This window comes from Ursus americanus, chromosome 11 (assembly GCF_024610735.1).
Source record: "Ursus americanus isolate L20-20 chromosome 11, mUrsAme1.1.p, whole genome shotgun sequence".
NCBI lineage: Eukaryota > Metazoa > Chordata > Mammalia > Carnivora > Ursidae > Ursus > Ursus americanus.
Genome location: NC_142137.1, coordinates 22686507 through 22706709, shown reverse-complemented (window position 1 = coordinate 22706709; position 20203 = coordinate 22686507). Strand labels below are relative to the sequence as shown.

Here is a 20203-nt window from a genome sequence, read left to right as displayed (position 1 = left end):
GTATTGAAAGTAAGTGTTCTTTTTCACTACCTACATAATGCTATCTCCCAGAAGCCCAACTTTAAAATATTTTACTGATTAACACAGTAAATCTCTATAACTGATTAACTTGAATGAAGCTTTCCTCATAGCAAAGTTAGCTAACTTTCAAATCCACTGTCATTATAATATACTGTCAAAGCTGGAAGAACCACCTCTGACTAAATTGAAAAAAATACGGTTATTTCTCTTCAATAAACTTACACTTTAAAAGACATGGGTGAGGCAACATCAATGACCTCCTCAAAAGACATATATACATATGTATATATATCTCCTCTAAATGAGTACAGACCAATAGAATTTTATGCAATGGAGAGAAATCTACATTTGCACTGTCCACGGTGGTACCTAATAAGTAACCATGTGTAACTAATGAGCACTTAAGATACTGCTACTGCAACTGAGGACCCAAATATTTTGCTTAATTCTTATAAATTTAAATTTCAATAGCCACACTGAATAGTGACTACCATCTTGGATAGACAGTCCTAGAGTTATGTTATAAAGATCTGAGAAGTACTTTGCAAAGAAGGTTTGAAAATAGATTACATCTCTATACTGTTCAGTCCTATCAATGTAAAATAATTAACATAGAGTAATGACTATGAGATATTACATTATTTTGAAACGTTTTTATTAACTCCATGACTACCTCCATCTTTCAATCTATGTATCAGAGAGCAGGATGTTATATGCCAAGGGAGAAAACCTTTATGGCGGGTGCAAAGTTGGGCGAAGAATGAACAAACCCTCCACCTCTAAAAAAATCAGAGAATCTCTTGAAGTGCCCAGCCTGCTCCAATGATCACAGAAGGGTCACAAAGCCCCAGGGGATCTTTCCAGGCATGAAACAAGTTCCACAACTCAGCTCTAATTCTTTCACTGGATGAATCACTGGATACATGTAAGGCAAGGTCCCAGCTACACCAAATAACAATTTTTACATTACTACAAATTATACAACCAAAGAGAAAAGAAACACATGTAGTTTTAGGCAAGGGCTTCATTAATTTATGATTACATATGGATTTATGTGCTACATATGGATTTTCTAATACTTAAAAACTTGTCTAAAAATTATCTTTCAGCTACGGATATGGATTTTTTAACATCAAGAAAAATGTGGAGAAGGGCTCATTTTACTCATAGGGATATCATAATATTTCCCTGATTAAGTCATCACCTTTTAGTAACACTGTTTTAATTTGTATATTTTCATTAGCACACTTCCCTGTATTCATTTTCTCCTGCATTCTCCATCCATTTGTTCAACATACTTCATTACCTTTGTTAATAATTTTTCCTTTCTCTTACACGACCCTTTTCCCTCAGAATCTTTCTAACCCTCATCAAACCTAAATAGTATTTCGTAAACGAACTATCTGCTGTTGAAAAAAGCACATTACATAGGGATTATTGGTCTCTAAATGCACTCAGTTCTCTCCTAGCTTTTACCTAGCTCTGTGAAGGCCCAAAGGGTCACAGAGAAAAGAATATGTGGATGGCTCAACACAATCTGTTACTACCATAAATAAGTCAAGCATAAATCTTGGTGACAGTGGGAAGTCTGGACCAGGAAATAATACCAAAAGAAATGCCATCTTCAAGTATAAAAACCCGTGATCTGTGTATGTTCCAAGGGCGAATGATTTGTATATGTTCCAGACACCCAGCATGTAGACATTGTACATGTCTGTATGTGTGTGGTGCTCAGCTTGTCTAAAAACAAACAGTAACTCAGGGCTAGGGCGATCACAAACAGGTTTCTAAAATGTGCTTTTTTTTTTTTTTTTAAAGGTGTTTATTTATTTTTCTTTTTTTAGATAGGGAGGGGAGGGAGGAACAAAGGGTGGGGGAGAGAAAGAATCCTAAGCAGGCTCCATGCCCAGTGCAGCGCCCCATATGGGACTCAATCTCACAACCCTGAGATCATGACCTGAGCCTAATTCAAGAGTTGACACTTAGCTGACTGAGCCACCCAAGTAACACTAAAATGTTTTAATAAGCATGAGCATCTGATCAACTTAGAAGATCCTTTTGTTTCCTATCTGCATATGATGGTGGCAATGAGTGAAGTTATAGTAAGTCAAAGGCTTCTAACAGGATGAGATTTAAAAAAAATCTGAAAATACAAACAAAATACAAAATATATACAAACATGCAATATATCTATATATGTTTTCACATCTAGCACTTATAAACTATTCTTGAAGTTTATGGGAATTGGTAATATGAGCTGGGGTTTAACAAGATGGAATTCTTTGTAACCAAGAGGTAATGTATCAAGGTAGAATGAATCAGCAGCATGACTTTGGTCACATTATTTAAGTTCTGTATATATTAATAATACCTAACTAGGGTTGTTATAATAATTAGATGAGTTAATATATGTCAACTGCTTAAAACAGTGGCTGGCATATAGAAAATCTTAAACTTAGACCACATCAATATTAAAAGGGGACTTTGCATGTAAATGTGATAGCATTTTAAAAGTATTTATAAGTAATTGCTATTGCTTTTTTCTACCTCATCATACATAGCACCTGTTCATTTTATAAAATATAGATAAGAAAAACAGAGGGTAGACATTGAGCTGTGAGCTGTTCCAGGGGTGTCTTTAGGAGTCAGCACCATGGCAGAAGAAATCAAGACCAAAATCAAGAACTATTGGACTGCCCCTTCTGAGAGCCACTTCCCCAACCAGAACCAGACCAGGAATTGCTGGCAGAACCACGTGGACTTCCACCACTGTGAGAAGATAATGACTGATAAAGGGGGTGGTGTCTCCACGTGTGAATGGTACCAGTGTGTGTACAAGTCCCTCTGCCCCTTATCCTGGGTGTCAACCTAGGATGACCACCAACCAGAAGGCACATTTCCTGTCAAGATCTGAACCAGCTCTACTCCACCTTTCGTCTGTCCTCCATCTTTCTCCCAGTGGTGTGAAGGCGGGAGAAGGTACATGGTGATCCTCAACCTGGGATCCTGAACCATGGCTTAACTAATAATAAATACTTATAAAAAGAAAACAAAACAGGATAAAAATCACCTGAAATCCCATCATATCACTGTTGCCATTTTTTAATGATTTTGTTACCTAATTTATTACCATAAACCTCCATTTTCTCATATGCATAGACAGATGGAGATATTTTTTTTAAACATTGAGACCCAACTATACCCAATGTTTTATACTCTACTACTTTTCATTTGGCAAGGTCACTAAATATTTTTCCTTTGTATTGAACACTTCGAGGCTGTTTTTTTTAGCAGCCAAATGCTCCCCTTCCCACACTTTCTCCAGGCATACTCTCATTTTTTTGAAACTTCTATATTAAAAAACAGGGACAAAGCTGCTCTGGTTGAGCAGAATGAAGTTCAGCCTCCCCTTCTCCCAGTGGTCCTCAAAGTACCCCCAAGGAAATCAAAGACACTTCTGAATACACTTTAGCAATCTAAGTTTAAAAAACTGGCTACATTACATAGATATTTATAATTTAACTCATCATCTAATAAACATTTAGTTGTTTCCAATTTTTTGTTTTTATAAAAAGTTCTATGACAAAAATCTTTATGTACAACCATCCCTTTTCACAGGCTTTTGATGCCAAATTATACTGTAGAAACTTGCATCAGTATATATCTCTGCTGAAGGTACAGGAGACTATTTCTCTCCAGCTTCCACAACATCACAACATCAAGTATTACCATTAAAATTGTATTAATAATAGCTTGCTGAATTCTCATCTGTTAGATGTTGCTTTAAACTTAAATTTCTTTAGTTCATATTTATACTTTTGTGGATTTCTATTTTCCTTTCCTTTGCCTGTTTTCGACAAAGATGCTTGTTTTTTCTTACTAATTCACAAGACTTCTTTATACTGCAAGGACATTAACCCTTTGTCTATGTGTTGTAAATAATTTTCTTACTTTGTACTCTGCCTTTTAATTTCCTAACAAGTTTCTCCAAGTGACTGAAGTCCGGTTAATGATACAACCAGTTAATATGAAAAAGATTCACACATATTTAATTTATACATAATGTACTCACTTGACTTAAATATCTGAGACTCTGATGTATAAATAAATTGTACTTTATAAAATTAAAATATATTTGGAATAAAAGGTTTCACTCATTATATAAACAGCCATCACTACTTTTATAAGTAATAGGTAATCTAAAATATAAATTGACTTTAAGTGTCAACAACAGTGAATGATTAATGATATTGGATTCTAAGAGGAAATGAACAAGCAAGAAGAAATTAATTTTTTATATATGCAGTTGTAACATGACACAGCTGTGAAGTCTGAAGAGAAAAAGCAGTTAAATATAAATGGTGAAGGTCAAAAAATTTTTTTAAATCACAAATAATAACTTAATTATTATTATCTAGATTTTAATAATTAAACTATTATGCTAACAGTAAAATTAGATGAAGTAAGTCATCTAATCCTAAATTATTTGGGGATATGTTCATTGTTAAGTATGTTCTCTGTTAAAATTTAACATTGAAAAACCTAAATAAAATGATAAAACGTGAATGAATTTTATATCCCTGAGAAATGTAGTCTCGGGATTTCAACTATATGGTAAATTATATGATAGATTTGGAGTCCACTGCAATGAACTTCAATCATTCCTAGGTTTTTCCCTTATGGAGTTTTATAATATGAAACACTTCTTGAAACTACAGACCATGAATTAGATATGTTAATTTTAATATTTTGCTATAGTGTGGTTTGATTTGTATTACACATCATATCTAAAATTATTTTACATATGGTTAAAACAAATGAGGTATAGTACATCTTTGAACTTTTACAGTATAAAAAGGTTTAAAACAGTCTTTCAACAAACAGGCTTCTCCAATAATGGAACCTTTCTCTCCTTAGTTTATTATGGTGTATAAATAAGACATTTTTTTTCAAAGGCACCTAAAGAAGACAATCTTATTAAATAGGCACAAGGGAATAAATTAAGGATGAAAGGCTAGTGTTCCTTCCGATGAACACCACCAACACTAATGGGGATGCCAGGCATCTTAAACCCGGAAGCATCAGCCTTCACTAATGCTCTCAGACTAATTTTTACAGAATGTGAACCCAGCCACACGCAGATTATAAATTCTGATTTCAATGAGTATGAACATCTTACCACTAGTAAATTCTACCCTTATCATTATCTTCTAATATTTTTAAATTTTTTCTTTTCTGGGGCGCCTGGGTGGCGCAGTCATTAAGCATCTGCCTTCGGCTCACGGCGTAATCCTGGCGTTACGGCGTAATCCTGGCGTTACAGGATCGAGCCCCACATCAGGCTCCTCTGCTGTGAGCCTGCTTCTTCCTCTCCCACTCCCCCTGCTTGTGTTCCCTCTCTCGCTGGCTGTCTCTGTCAACTAAATAAATAAAATCTTTAAAAAAAAAATTTTTTTTTTCTTTTCTAAGATTTTATTTTTAAGTAATCTCTATACCCAACGTGGGGAGCTTGAACTTACAACCCCAAGAACAAGAGTTGCAACGCTCTACCGACTGAGCCAGCCAGGTGCCCCTCATCATTATTTTCTACCATTGTCACCAAATGTCAAAACTTCAACCTAAAAATCCTATATCATTTTAACAATCAGGTATGTTTTGCAGCTTTCAGGATACCTTTAAGAAATAGTGTTGGTGGATGTTACAATCTCCTGTTGATATTTTATAATATATCATCCAACTGAGAAACTGTATGTAGATAATAGTTCAATTTTGTCTGTTTCAAGGATTCAAAATTTTCTATTCTTCTTTTCCCTTACTCCCAAACTCCCTTTGGTTATTTTGCCATGAATCTTCATAAGGTTAAAGGCAAAGAATATTCTACCAAGCTTTGGTGTAGTTTTTAATGACAAAAAGCTTCTTCGTAAAACGCTACAAGAAAGAGTAACTTTACAAGATGATCAGCTTATTGCTTTCAGAATTGCTACTTCTGCTGATGCTCCTAAGAAATAAGATTTAAGATCCTACCTTTAGTTTGTTTAAACAAATAAACAATGGCTGTTCAATAATAAAAGTAATCTTAATAATGCTAAAACAAACATGTAAAATCAGGGACTTAAAAGTGAAAGACTATTTTACAGCTTTAAAAATAAAACAAAGGAAGACAACTGTATAATCTCACAGTACAAGCTGATATAACCAATGTAGAAAATAATTTAGCATTTCTTAGTCAAATTGAAAATACACGTTACAACTCAAAAATTCTATTTCTAGGTTATATATTCTAGAAAAATTTTTGCATAGATGTACCTGAAATCTTGTAAGAGAATGTTCAGTGCAGTATTGTTTACAATAGCAAAAACATTTAAAAATCAATTGATTATAATAGAATATAGAATATTCATATAATGGCATACCACACGACACTAATTATGGATATATGCATATCCATATATGAGTATGAACTATAGCTATATTCAATAACATAATCTTAAAATATTAAGTATAAAAATCAAATTTGAAATAGCAAAAATTATAATAAAGAATGTTTTAATTAATTTCTAACTTACTTTTAATCCATTTAAATGGAGAAACTATAGTGTGACTACTTTATTAGATAAGAATTTCTTTTTATATTTTTTAAAGTTTATTTATTTATTTTTTAGTAATTTCTAGACCCAAAGTAGAGCCCAAACTCATGATCCTGAGATCAAGAGCTGCACGCTCTTCTGATTGGGCCAGCCAGGCACCCCCAGGTAAAAAAATTTTTAAGTAAAAAATTAAGCTCACAACTACCAAACTGAAATTATTTCCTATAGAACAAAAGTGAAGAAATGAAGTCAGCACTGTCTAGTAGAACTTTCCATGCTGACGGAAATGTTCTGTATCTATATTGTCCAATAAGATAGTTACCAACCACATGTAGCTACTGAGGGCTTGAAATGTGGCTATTGTAGTAGAAAAAACTACATTTTTAATTTTAAGTAATTTAAAGAGCTATATTTTATAAGTGGTTACCATACTGGGAAATATAGCACTAAATATTTCTTTGTAGAAACATAACCTAGGGGGTGCCTGGGTGGCACAGCAGTTAAGCGTCTGCCTTCGGCTCAGGGCGTGATCCCGGCATTATGGGATCAAGCCCCACATCAGGCTCCTCTGCTATGAGCCTGCTTCTTCTTCTCCCACTTCCCCTGCCTGTGTTCCCTCTCTCGCTGGCTGTCTCTATCCTGTCGAGTAAATAAATAAAATCTTAAAAAAAAAAAAAAAAAGAAACATAACCTAGAAGAATAGTTATACAATACATATTCCAAAATATCTAGTTTTAGCACCTTGATAAGTTGTTGATTTTCTTTGATAAAAGTCTGTTAATTTATAAGTCTTCTCCTTTTCTACTCTCACCATTAAATCAAACCTCAGATGTTGGATGTGTAAGTGCTTTGGTTATAAAAGAGGCATTTTAAGTATACTCTAGGCCTTTTTACATCTAAAATCTCCATTGAAACTATGTAACTACTAAAAAGCATACAATTAAATTTCCATTCATCCATTAAAAATATAATAGGAAAGGCTCTGCTCTCACAGATGAGAATACTAGCTCTCGCAATTACTAGTTCTAACTTCAGTGAAGTTTATTTAACCTTCTGAGCTTCAATCTTGTCATTTTAAATGAAATAATAAGTAACCCAGATGAATATAAAGATTAAATGAAATAAAATAATAAACTTGCATTATACAGTGTCTGACTCATTAGATACTTACTAAATGTGATGTACCTTTCCCACTTCCCCTTCTACCTAAATAAAAGGACTTTGCTTTCTCCAAAACAAACACACCATGTTATTTTTCTCTCATTTCTGAGTAAAAGGACATTTTCCTCTTTTCATTTTTTTATTCAGAGATTTGTTCTCTGAATAACTTAGAAAAAACAATATTATGTACCCTGAGCATCAGAGAAATATTTAATGCTATAGTTTATACCATTATAACATATAGCAGTTTAACATATTTAAAAGCATTTTGTCAAAAATAATTTATAGGTATATGTCAAAAAGTCATAACAGACATGTAACACATTATGAAATGAACTCAGTAACGTTTTATAGATCACTAGAGTGTAAATATTGGGAATAGCTAAAAAAGGAAGGTGTTCAGCCTCTTTATAATTGTGATTAAAAAAAAACAGAAAGAACCAATCAAAATTTATCTTTTGCTTTTCTTGTCTTTAATTTTTTCTATCCATATCATCAATAAAACTTTCTATCCATATCATCAATAACAAAACTAGGACCATATTTAATAAATTAAGTTTTACAGCACTTAACATTACATAATGAACATTCATAAGTCATTAGTTATGCTTCAAAGGATTTTTTTGATGGCTAATAGTCTATTCAGAGCTAAGCAAAATGTCTGGCACATAGGAGATGTTCAATAAATGTTAGATGAATGGTTCCAAGTTTTTCCATTGTATGAACATACCATAATTCAATCATAGGCCGGTTTGCCTACATTTTTATTTATGTCAATACTTGCAGTATCAAGAATGCAATAAATTTTGCCATAAATTTTTGCTTAGCTGTTTCCTTAATAAGCCCGGTTTTTCAATAAAGAATTTTTATTTACTATGAGTTTCAAGCTTTTCCCTCAACCTTGGCGAAACTCCCTCTTCTTGAGTAAACATATTAGTTGGGCTGTTCTGGAACAAGGCTCTGTATTTTTTACATTTCTATTAGATATATCATTTTCAGGTAATGTTTAGATATCTTTGAACTTATTTTCTTAACCAACCATTTAGGAGGTGTTCAAAATAAGCTGTGTCTTTATTTTACTAATAACTTAGACTTAAGAATTAAATATAATCTTGGGGCACCTGGGTGGCTCAGATGGTTAAGCGTCTGCCATCAGCTCGGGTCATTATCTCCAGGTCCTGGGATCGAGCCCAAAGTTGAGTCTGGCTCCCTGGTCAGAAAGGAGTCTGCTTCTCCCCAGCCTTCTACCCCTCCCCCCGGCTCCATGCCCTCTCTCTCACTCTCTCTTAAATGAATAAATAAAATCTATCTTTAAAATAAGAATTAAATACAATCTTGTCTTCACTATTTTATTTTATTATTTTCTAAATGTTATTATCTTTGCTCCATTAGCTCCATGCTAATTCAAGAGATTACATTTTTATGTATACCAGAAATCAATTTCTATTCTGAAGCAAATTGTTATTGGATCCAGTTATAAATTTTATTTTTATTTTATTTTTATATTTTTTCAGACTTTATTTCCAGATACAATTTTTACAATTTTATCACTAAGTTGAAACTTCCCACATAGCCATCATTATTATTAAATGATATATCTAGTATTTGTGGTGGACAGAATTCTAGGATTCCCAATTACCCTAACCTTTCAAAATTCCCTCCTTTGTCAAGATGACCAGATATCATTCCTATGATCATGATCATAGATATAATTAACGTTACTAACCAGGTGACTTTAAGTTAATCAAAGAGGAGATTACAAAGTATGTTTCTTGAACTCTATGTAATCATACTTTAAAAGAAAATTTTCTCTGGGTTTTGGGAGAGGGAAAAGTCAGAGAGATTTGAAGAAGGATTTGACTCACTATTGCTGACATGAAGACAGATGGGAGGGTCCACAAGGCAAGAATGTGAGTTTGGCCTCTGGGAGCTGGGAGTGGTACCTGGAGAACATCTGATAAAAACATGGAAGACCAGTCCTGTAGCCACAAGGAACTGATTTGTACCAACACCAGGAATGAGTCAGAAAGAGAACTCTGCATAAGAGATGAGAACACAGCTGGCCAGCACCTGGACTTCAGGCTTGGAATAGTCTGAGCAGAGATCCCATTCACACTGTGTTGGACTCCTGATCTATAGACCATGAGCTAATAAATATGTGTTGTTTTAAGCCACTAAGTTTGTGGTAATAGGAAACTTAATTCAGTATCAAAGTGGGAGGAAGGAAAAGAGGGGCAAGAGGAATGTTTAAAAAAATGTCTATATATCCTAAACTGCAGGGGTAGTAGTCCTCAAGGCCCACCCAACAGCTGAGAGGTAACAGTCCCAGGGTAGTAGTATCTCTTACATAGCATCTACCGATCGATGCAGTGTAGAAGACTTGAAAGAAGGCCTACACAAAATTTAAAGTCTTCGAGATTTGTTTTCTAACATTCTTATCTGTGAGTGGCTCTCCTCACCCCTTCAGATTATAAGGTTCTGAAGACTAACAGTAACCTACTATCTCTACAAAACAGAAAAGTATCTGGGTGGGGGCGCCTGGGTGGCACAGCGGTTAAGCGCCTGCCTTTGGCTCAGGGCGTGATCCGGGCGTTATGGGATCGAGCCCCACATCAGGCTCTTCAGCTATGAGCCTGCTTCTTCCTCTCCCACTCCCCCTGCTTGTGTTCCCTCTCTCGCTGGCTGTCTCTATCTCTGTCAAATAAATAAATAAAATCTTTAAAAAAAAAAAAAAGTATCTGGGTGATCACTGGTACTTATTCACTAAACTAAATGAAAAACAGGTTCATTTGCATGTTACTATACTACTCAGAGGACAGTGGTATCTAAACAGCTATGTAGGAACTCGACCTTTTAAACACTGTATTAAAGAAATGTAAAAAATAAGAAAACAGTTATGCTTGTAAGTTGACTTCCTTGGGGTTTTTCTTTTATTCAGAGATAATATGCCTCTCACGAAATGACAGTAATTACAAATAAATGTCCTTCCATGGAAAAACGGGCACTGTAGTAGTGTTCTGGAGCTCCAGAGACCTGACTGTTACATCTGTAGAAGTCCATGAGATCGTTGTTAAAAACAGCCATTATTACAAATTAAATTGTAAAAAGATACAATTATATGAAAAAAAGGAATAAAAAAATGCTTAAAACTCATTACTTGCTAATTATTTTGCTACATTTTACTATTATCTTGAGGTTATTTACATTTATTGAATCTGTACAGTGGAATTACTACATAATGGTGTATCACTGTGCATTTCTTCCCAACTCCACACAGACATCACACTGATAGCTTGAAACTAAATGGCAAATGCTACAAATCAGGGCTTTTAAATAAATTTTGTTGATTGTCTAGACACTTAGGAAAGTGATGGAGAAATGTTTTAATAAATGCAAATGATATAACAGTGTATCATATCTATAGCTGTTACACTGCAAATATTATAAAAACAGAGGAAATATTCTTACAGTATTCAAAAACTGTTTTCCATTCAGCAAAGAAGTCCCTTATAATAAAGTTCTAGCATACATCTTTGTCTTTGTCATTTAACTTCTGTGTTGTTACTCATTTAACATTAATGTAAAAACTACACCTGTTCATCAGTTGCAATCATAGTTTAGCTATAGACAAAAAGTTCCAGAAAAAAATAAAATCAACAAAAGCATTCTGTGAGAAACAATTGGCTACATGGAATTTATAATAAAGAATATTGTGTATGTACTATTATTATTTGTAAATTGTGTTCTGTATTCTTTATGTCAGTAAAATGCATAATACATACAAGATGATTTTTGGAAAGCCGATTATTAAAAATTTACCAAATCATCCACATTTTTTGAAATGTTTGCTGGTCCATAAATTACCAAAATTACCATCACTGATATAGAAACAGCATTTATATTTTTAAATAATTTTTTTCTCTCCTTGTAGAATTGTTAGCCCTCAGTAGGAAAAATTGCAGGCAGTTGTAAGCAGTGAGACATTTTCTAGTTGAGAGCATGGGTTGAAGTGGCGATAATCCAGTAACAGTGTTGGTGGGTCGGAGGATCAGTACTGCTGGTAAACTGTCCATTACGGGACCACAACAAGTATGTAACCTGAGGAAAGCATTTGTGCAAAAGTATTTGATCTGCACCAAATCAGAAATTTTAAAAATAAGAAAACAAAAAAAGCTTGGAATCACTGCTCTAGGACACCAACATTTGCCATGAAATTACAAATGAATTGTCCTCTTAGGTAACTGGGGTAAGCTACCTTCAAACAAAATCTGCTGCTACTCAAAAAAAAAAAAAAAAAAAAAAAAGAATAGCCCCGAACTATAGGCCAGAGGCTATTCCCTGAAGCTGCTAGTTAAAAGGCAACTGTGTACGACTGTGTATCACTTGTTTTTGTTTTCTTTTCCATCTGACACAGAATCTACCCTGGCCAAATTTCAACTTCCCTAATACCACCACAACCACCATTTACCAATCTTGAGCTATCATCACTCTCCTTTTAAGTTACCCAGACGCATGGTTGATGTTTTCCAATGCTTACCTGATTTTATCTCATCTGTTAAGCTATTTTCATATGATGAACCACTATCTGCCCCCCGCTTTTCTGGATGTCTTAAATATTATTTAGGTCTCTGTTTTTGTAAAATAAAAATAGATCACTAAAAATGTTTAGCAGATATTTAAAAGATCTTTAATCTTTTCTAATTTACTGATAAATTATAAGCTTATGAGTAAAGATGTTAATAGTGATTAATGCACAGATTGCTGGCCATCAGCCAGGAGTTTCTCAGTGCTTGCCCCCATGGAACCATGTCCCATGAGACTGATCGCACAGTATCGTATGATAAGGCATTAAGAAATCATACATTAAATGAAGAAACAGGCTGAATTTGTATACCCAAGAATGTCCCAAACTTATTGAGATGGACTTTTTTTTCCTGTTCAAGGAATACTTAATAATATACCATGAAACAACTTATTTGTAAAATATGATTTGGAGCATTAGTCATCATTCAAATTAACTCCTTCCTATGATAATCCTGTCTATTATTTAATATCACTATGTGCAAACACCTTTATGTAATGCCTAAGAGATATTCCAAATACATTTTGCCTATTTTGTCAATTTTCTCTTCAGGTCTTATAACATAATTTTCAGGCTAACTTGGCTGTTCAAACTTGTCCATGACCTAAAGACACATTCTTTTAATTCTGTTTCTAACTATAACAGTATTTGACATGTTTAAAGAAATATCCCTATTAACAAAGAGCAATATAGTAACTCTCCCTGGTTTTTCTGGATTTCATTGTATTAGTTTCTACGATAGCATGATTTCCTTATAAGTGCTCTGGAATTGCTTGCCTTGGTTTTTGTAGGAAAGTCAACAAGAACTAGGGAAGAAATGCACTCATTTTGCTTTAAAGGCACTGTCTTTTGAATAGGAACAAGATTTATAGATTAAATTATGCAAGTATCAGAATGAATAAGAATCATTGAGGATATACGAATTCTACGAAAATGGCTCTTCACTCTCCATTACAAATGAGGCAATGAAAAACCAAGAATTAAAAGTTTATAATAAAAACGTAAGGTGATAGAGAAAGAAGAGCAGATATACGGGAGGCAGCAATGGGCAAATGATTGAAATTTCAAGCTAGTTTTCTTTTGTTAAAAGCAGCTCCTCCATAAAGAAAAATTGATTAATCAGAGAAACTGACAAGGATCACAGGAACCTGGTCAATTTCTCTTAACAGCCAGCTCCACTTGTTAAAGACTTTGAAGCAGAAAGACACCGATTGTCAATTTCCTACAGAAGCCCTTTACACCAGGAAGAGGGAGTGGGGGTGGAAGTTGAGAAAGAGGAGAACACACACACACACACACACACACACACACACACACACACAGAGTGGTGAGAGGGAGCAAAATGAGTGGAAGATTTTAAAATAGCAGTGTCTTACAAAAGATGGGAAATAATAACACAAAGGAAACAAAAGCTAAGGTGAATTTATAGCGTGGGAGGATATGTCCTGCATCCTTTGTGATGCTCTATTTTTGCTAGCTAAAATAAGATGTTTCAGAGCCTATTGTGGTGTCCAACCTCAACTCTAATTAGCATTATCTTAAGAATGGGCCAAGCACCCAGGAAGCAAGAGAAAATTTATAGCATGGAATATATAACAGAAAATGATAGCAATAGGCATACCTTTTAATATATGGCAGGAATACAGTTAATAACAGTAGATTAGGGATGGGCTGTTCCTCATGTTTGCATTGAGAAAATGAGTAGGATGGCCAACAATTTAAGTCGACATGATATGAAAAGGTTAATTCAGTCTGAGTAGAGAGGGGAAATCTCAGTGCATGGAGAACATACATGGGTGTGGATGACTATGCAAGTTGTGTGGATGACTAGAAAATGAGTCAATCACTTGAGAAAGGTATATATAAAGAGGGTATAATGGTTGTTTCCTTTCATATTAAATGAAAATTTTTCTTTTAACAAAGGCTTTTTAATTTCTATTATGTAAGACGGAACCTGAAGTATATTTGCCACTTAAATTTAGGTCAGCATATGACCTGTGTGCATAAAAAGGAATATATACATTTGTGCATCTCTGAAACCATTTTGGGTATTTAAAGGTGAGAAGGCCTCCTGGAACCTCCCTGTCAGAAAATTTTCAGGGGCCCCTGGGTGGCTTAGTCGTTAAGCCTCTGCCTTTGGCTCAGGTCATGATCCCGGCGCATCTAGCCCCACATCCCCGCTCAGCGGGAAGCCTGCTTCTCCCTCTCCCACTCCCCCTGCTGGTGTTCCCTCTCTCGCTGTCTCTCTCTCTCTCTGTCCAATAAATAAATAAAATCTTTAAAAAAAATTTTTTTTTCAAACTCAAAGGACTGCTTCTATCATTTAACACCTGCGTCATTTTCCGTGCCCAGAATGCTTTTCTTTCTTGCTACGTGGCCAAACATCTTCCTTTTTGAAAGAAATAAAAATTCACCTTCTGCAAATGACACAAACAAGACATTTAATATGCTTTGCTTATATACATAGATTCATCAAAACTTGCATAAATCTGTAAATTATAGTAACAATGATTTCATGGCATTTTATTAAACTTACAATTATATTACAGAATTTTAAGTAATGTATTTTAGAAGTGAAACTCATTTCTAAATGTAGTTAGCAGAACTGAATTCCATTATCAGGAGAAAAAATATTAACTTGCCTATAAAACTGAAAAACTAGCTGAAGATTTCATGATGAAGGGTGCCTGGGTGGCTCAGTTGTTAAGCGTCTGCCTTCGGCTCAGGTCATGATCCCAGCGTTCTGGCATCAAGCCCCACATTGGGCTCCCTGCTCAGAGGGAAGCCTGCTTCTCCCTCTCCCACTCCCCCTGCTTGTGTTCCCTATCTCACTGCCTCTCTATGTCAAATAAATAAATAAAATCTTTAAAAAAAAAAAAAGATTTCATGATGAACTAAATTTTTAAATTTTTTATACAAAATGAAAACAACTTTTTCTATACTACACATATGAAAATAAAAATGTATTAATATAATTCTCTTACTGTTTTTCCCAAAAGACAAAATTTCCCAAAGGATTTAAATTAAAAAAATAAATGTCTCACATATTCAGAGTTGTGAAATTATGAGTGGATTAAAGGAAGAAATAATATAAGTTGTTAGGTTTACTCTTATTTCAAAAAATTTACACTTCATCAACAAATATTATTTAGAATCTATCACTCAAATGCATAGTATATGTGTTTCTCTATACTTTCTTTTCTCAACTCCTAAATTAATTTGTAAATCCCTATTTTTCCTATTATAATTTAATTACCTTTAATCTCCTCTAATTAATAGTAATAATTTGAAAAAGGGAACTGAAAATTATTTCCCCGTTTTTAAAAAAATCTTTAGACAAAGCACATAAAAACGTAAATGACTCAAAACTAAAATTTAAGTTACAAAGAGAAGAAAAACAGTAAAACAAAATATAGTAAAAGTTAATAAGCAGTAATTTTCTCTGGGTGATGGGATAGTAAGTGATTTTTATTACCGTCTTTGTATTCTTCTTTGTCTAAATTTCCTATACTTAACATGTACTACATCTATACTCAGAACAATACATAACACTCAAACTTAAAATGTTAAAATGTTTCATATTTAGCTTTTTAATCCATTATGTTACTTAAATATGAACTTAGTGGTGGTAATTCCTTATTCCAAATGTCCAGGCTTTCTAAAACCATTTTAGACTATATTTCTGTCTAAAGGAAAGATTATAAAATATTAATTATGAAGCATAATATATTTGGTAAAGCACTTACCAAAGTCATTAAATCAGAGGTTCTTAAATGGTGGCAATTTTGCCCTCCAGGGGACATTTAGCAACGTTGGAGACATTTCTGGTTGTCACAACTAGTGAAGTGGGTTGAGGTCAGGGATATTGCTACCCATCCTATAAAGCACAGGACAGCCCCTTGCAGCAAAGAATTATCTGGGCCCAAAGGTCCAACCGAACCCAAAGTGCCAAGGTCGAGAAATTCTGCTGTGGATCATTAACCTATAGTTCTCCTTAACAATACTACTATATGAACCTCAGAGTATAATTTTTAGAATGCTCTAGAATTCAGACTTAGAGTTATCTCATTAGTATTATTTTTTTTCTGTTTCCCCCCAAATAAAACACCTTCTTTTACTTTCTCATACTCCAATTTTCCTGAGATTGATTTCCAGAGTTCAAATATTATTGTGAGGTTTTTAAGAAATTAAAGATGCTATATATTATACTTGATATGGTTAGTCTATGTTCCTATTTTTCACAGCAGAGATAGAAGATAGAAAGATGGGGGAGTGAGAGTTGGTGCATGAGGGCAGGTATTTTCCACTCATTTTGTTTTGCTCATTGCTATAGCTCACATATGAGGTGTTCAGTAATTTTTGTTAAATAAACTGATGGAGCTAAGTCTTGAATAGACCGCTTACCACTAGATTCCCTTTGAGGAGTGATCTACCTGCAGAAGTTCACCAGTAGAAGATCCTAACGTCAAGTCATACCATAGGCCAAAGCTTCTTTATCTGATATGCCTGACGTTCAGGCGCATGTGCTTCTAGGTACTAACACAAAAGCAGCCTAATCAAGACTGCCCTGATGAAGATCTCAAGTATAGATGATAGGAAGTTGTAGGGCATTTTAAGATTATTTTTTCTCCACTTTTTAAAAAAATTTTGATTGTTTTATTTCTATATATATATATATTTTTTTTTATTTTGTTATATTAGTCACCATACAGTACATCCCCAGTTTTTGATGCAATGTAAGATTATTTTTTAAACTATCGATTGGACCTGGGGGATAAAGAAGAGTCATGAGTTAGAAATGACACTAAACATTTTTTTTAAGATTTTATTTATTTGACAGAGAGAAAGAGCAAGCACAAGCACGGGGAGCAGTAGAGGTAGAGGGAGTAGCAGGATCCCCACGGAGCAGACAGCCCAACTCGGGACTCGATCCCAGGATTCCTGGGATCATGACCTGAGCCGAAGGCAGACGCTTAACAACTGAGCTACCGAGGTGCCCCGACACTAAATTTTCATATCCAAGTAACCCAATTTGGTGGAAAGCCTGAGATGGAAGAGGGTGAGAGGCATGTCCTCCAAACTGGAACTCAGTACATATCAAAGGAATTGTTATTGGTGCAAGTTCTACCCAAGGAAATAGAATAAAGGGACAGAGAAGGTAAAAGTCACAGAAGTAAAAGAACAGTAAGTCTTTTAATAGTAAAATGTAAATAACAGCTCCCTCATGACTGAATAAGCCAACTTAAGTCTTATCCCTGCTCCTGGATTTAAAATAGTTTATTAGAGAATGCCAAGTACTTAGACTGATCAAGCTACCTCTTTCCTTAAAGGTGGAGTCAACTTTCCCAGGGACACAGAGAGAGGTGAATACATGAACCAAAGAACTGGGGTTTTGATCAGGATTGAAGGAAGAAATGGATGCTGGGTATGCAACCAACAGCTTCCACAACAAAAACCTTAGATCTTTTTCACACAAGTAGATATCAAGACAGACTAGCCCCATCCTATACTTGAGGAACGGACTTGCATTCATTATGTTCTTTACTTCTATTATGAACAAAGATGTAGATAACTGTATTTTCTCCATTACATTTTATAGTGTGTGGGTAGTCTCATTTATCTGCTAAGTGTGGGCCCTGCCATCCCTTATACCAGATATCCTTTTCTGCATTACTTCAATTGCGGCATATCTGCGGGTTTTTTTTACTTTAAAAAACAAAGAAACAAAAAGAGGAGAACAGTCAGAATACCTGGTACTCACTCCCCTTTCAGGCATGAGGCTAAACACTTAAAATACACTAACTCAAATCCTCGCAACTCTATAAAATTAGGATTGCTACCTGATTTCTATAGATAGGAAATCTGAGGTAAGGTAATGTGACAAAATTCAAACAGCTGGTAAGCACTGGAGCTGGGATTCAAACCCAGGTCTATCTCACTACAAGGTCTCCACTATTAACACTTAATATATTCTCATCTCCCTAATGATATTGCCACTTAAAACATTTATTGAACATCCTAGTCAGTTTTCTCTGGACTTAAGAAGAGAATTAGACAGGTAAGTCCTTCCCCTCCAATAAACTGCAGACACTTTAGACTTAGCAATAAACTATAGTAATAAATACAGTACAGAAGCCACCATCTTTTCTGCTAAGGGCTAGGGTAGAGAAACCCAAAAGCATTCTGGGCCCACAAGTGCAGAGTTTACCAGACATAACTCAACGTATAATGAACATGTACAAGTGACATAAAAAAATTATTGAAAATTGAAAATTAGCTGAACACCAAGATTTCTAAACAACGTGAGTTTGCATATGCTCTCTTGGTCAATATGAATTCTGTTAGTTTTTAGGTATTTCCAAGGCCAATATCAAATGGTCTCTATCTATGTAAAGCCTTCCCTGCTGCTAAAAGCATGGGCAATTCCTACCTTAATGCTCTTATCTTAGCATTTATCACTCTGTCGTAACTGTCTCACACACACACACACACACACACACACCCGCAAGCTTCTTAAAGACAGAGACTGGATATTAATAATCTTAATAATCCTATAATGTCCAATAAAGTTCCATTTTCCCTTCTGCCTGTGTACAATTCCCTTCCTCTATTAGAATATTCTTTTCCTTGTTCTTTGTATACTCATTCCTCATCCCTCTTCACAAATTTACTGCTCCAAAGAAGCCTTCCTAACCCAAAGACTAGGACAGGTTCCTCACAGTTACAGACTTATAGCACCATGAACATTTTTTTCATAGCACTCAAAGCAGTTTTTACTTTATTTTCATTTTCGTGATCTGTCTCTCTCCCCTACTGTTCTTTAAGCAACCCGAAATCAGAATTCCTGTCTGCTTTTTGCTCACAATTCAATCTCCAGCACTCAGCATAAGATAAGCACATTAATATAAAATTTAAACAGTTAAAAATGTTGCTGGAACCCAGAGATTTAAGAGCACAACTCTGGAATCATACTGCTGGCTCAACCACATGAAATTAGGCAATTAGGCTTTCAAGATCATTTCTTCATCTGTAAAAATGAGACAATAATAGTAACTTTCTTTCAGAGTTGTGAAAATTAAATGGATGTAGAATGCTTAGTACAGTACTTGGCACATGCAAGCACTCTATGAAAGTTACATGATAACTATTGTTATCATTCTGTTACTGATATCATTGTTACTGATGTCATGATTACCATCATTGCTACAATACTGACAGGCTATAGCTGAAGGGCTCTCTAGTGTTGGCAGAACAGAAGCATTGGTTGAGGGGAGTTACACCAGTGGCTTTGGATGAATATCGCATAGGATCAAATGGTAACAAACTGGAGTCTATCCCCAGACATGCAGTAGTGGGAACTTAGTATTAGCAAGCAGCTAAAAAACAAAACAAACATAAATGTTTGTTTATCTAGAGGAGGACTGGACCAGTAAGGAAGAATATATGATTGCATTCTAATGATATTTTTAAAGTTCTTCTATCAAAAGATTGCCATTTTTATATTACCTAAATATGCTTGCTATTGTATTTTTGTATTTGCCCTTTAAGTAGATAATATTTAAAATTTTCAAGATATCTTTGGTTCATTCCTTAAGACCTAAGTATTATGTAATATTTACTTTTACATTTATCATTTACTATTACATTTATCATCTGTCAGATATAAATTAAGACTTCTAAAATCCTCACTAAGCTAATTGTGAGATTCCATGACCATTCTGCTTAAGTTTTTCAAACCAGGGTCAACAAGTAGAAGAGACTTTAAAAATGCCTGTGTAGCTAAGTAAGGGCTTACCCTTTAAGATGAGGAAATGGTAGTAGAAAGATCTCCAGTACAATAGAAGAAATTTGG

At 34.6% G+C, this 20203-nt stretch overlaps 1 protein-coding gene and 1 pseudogene across 2 annotated transcripts in view; one reads left to right on the top strand and one right to left on the bottom strand.

Moving 5' to 3' along the window:
* The window catches only part of LIN28B (lin-28 RNA binding posttranscriptional regulator B), a 117370-nt gene that overhangs the window by 75563 nt on the left and 21604 nt on the right, over window positions 1-20203 (bottom strand). The window lies entirely within an intron of this gene.
* On the top strand, window positions 2636-2935 carry LOC123798599 (cytochrome c oxidase subunit 6B1 pseudogene; annotated as a pseudogene).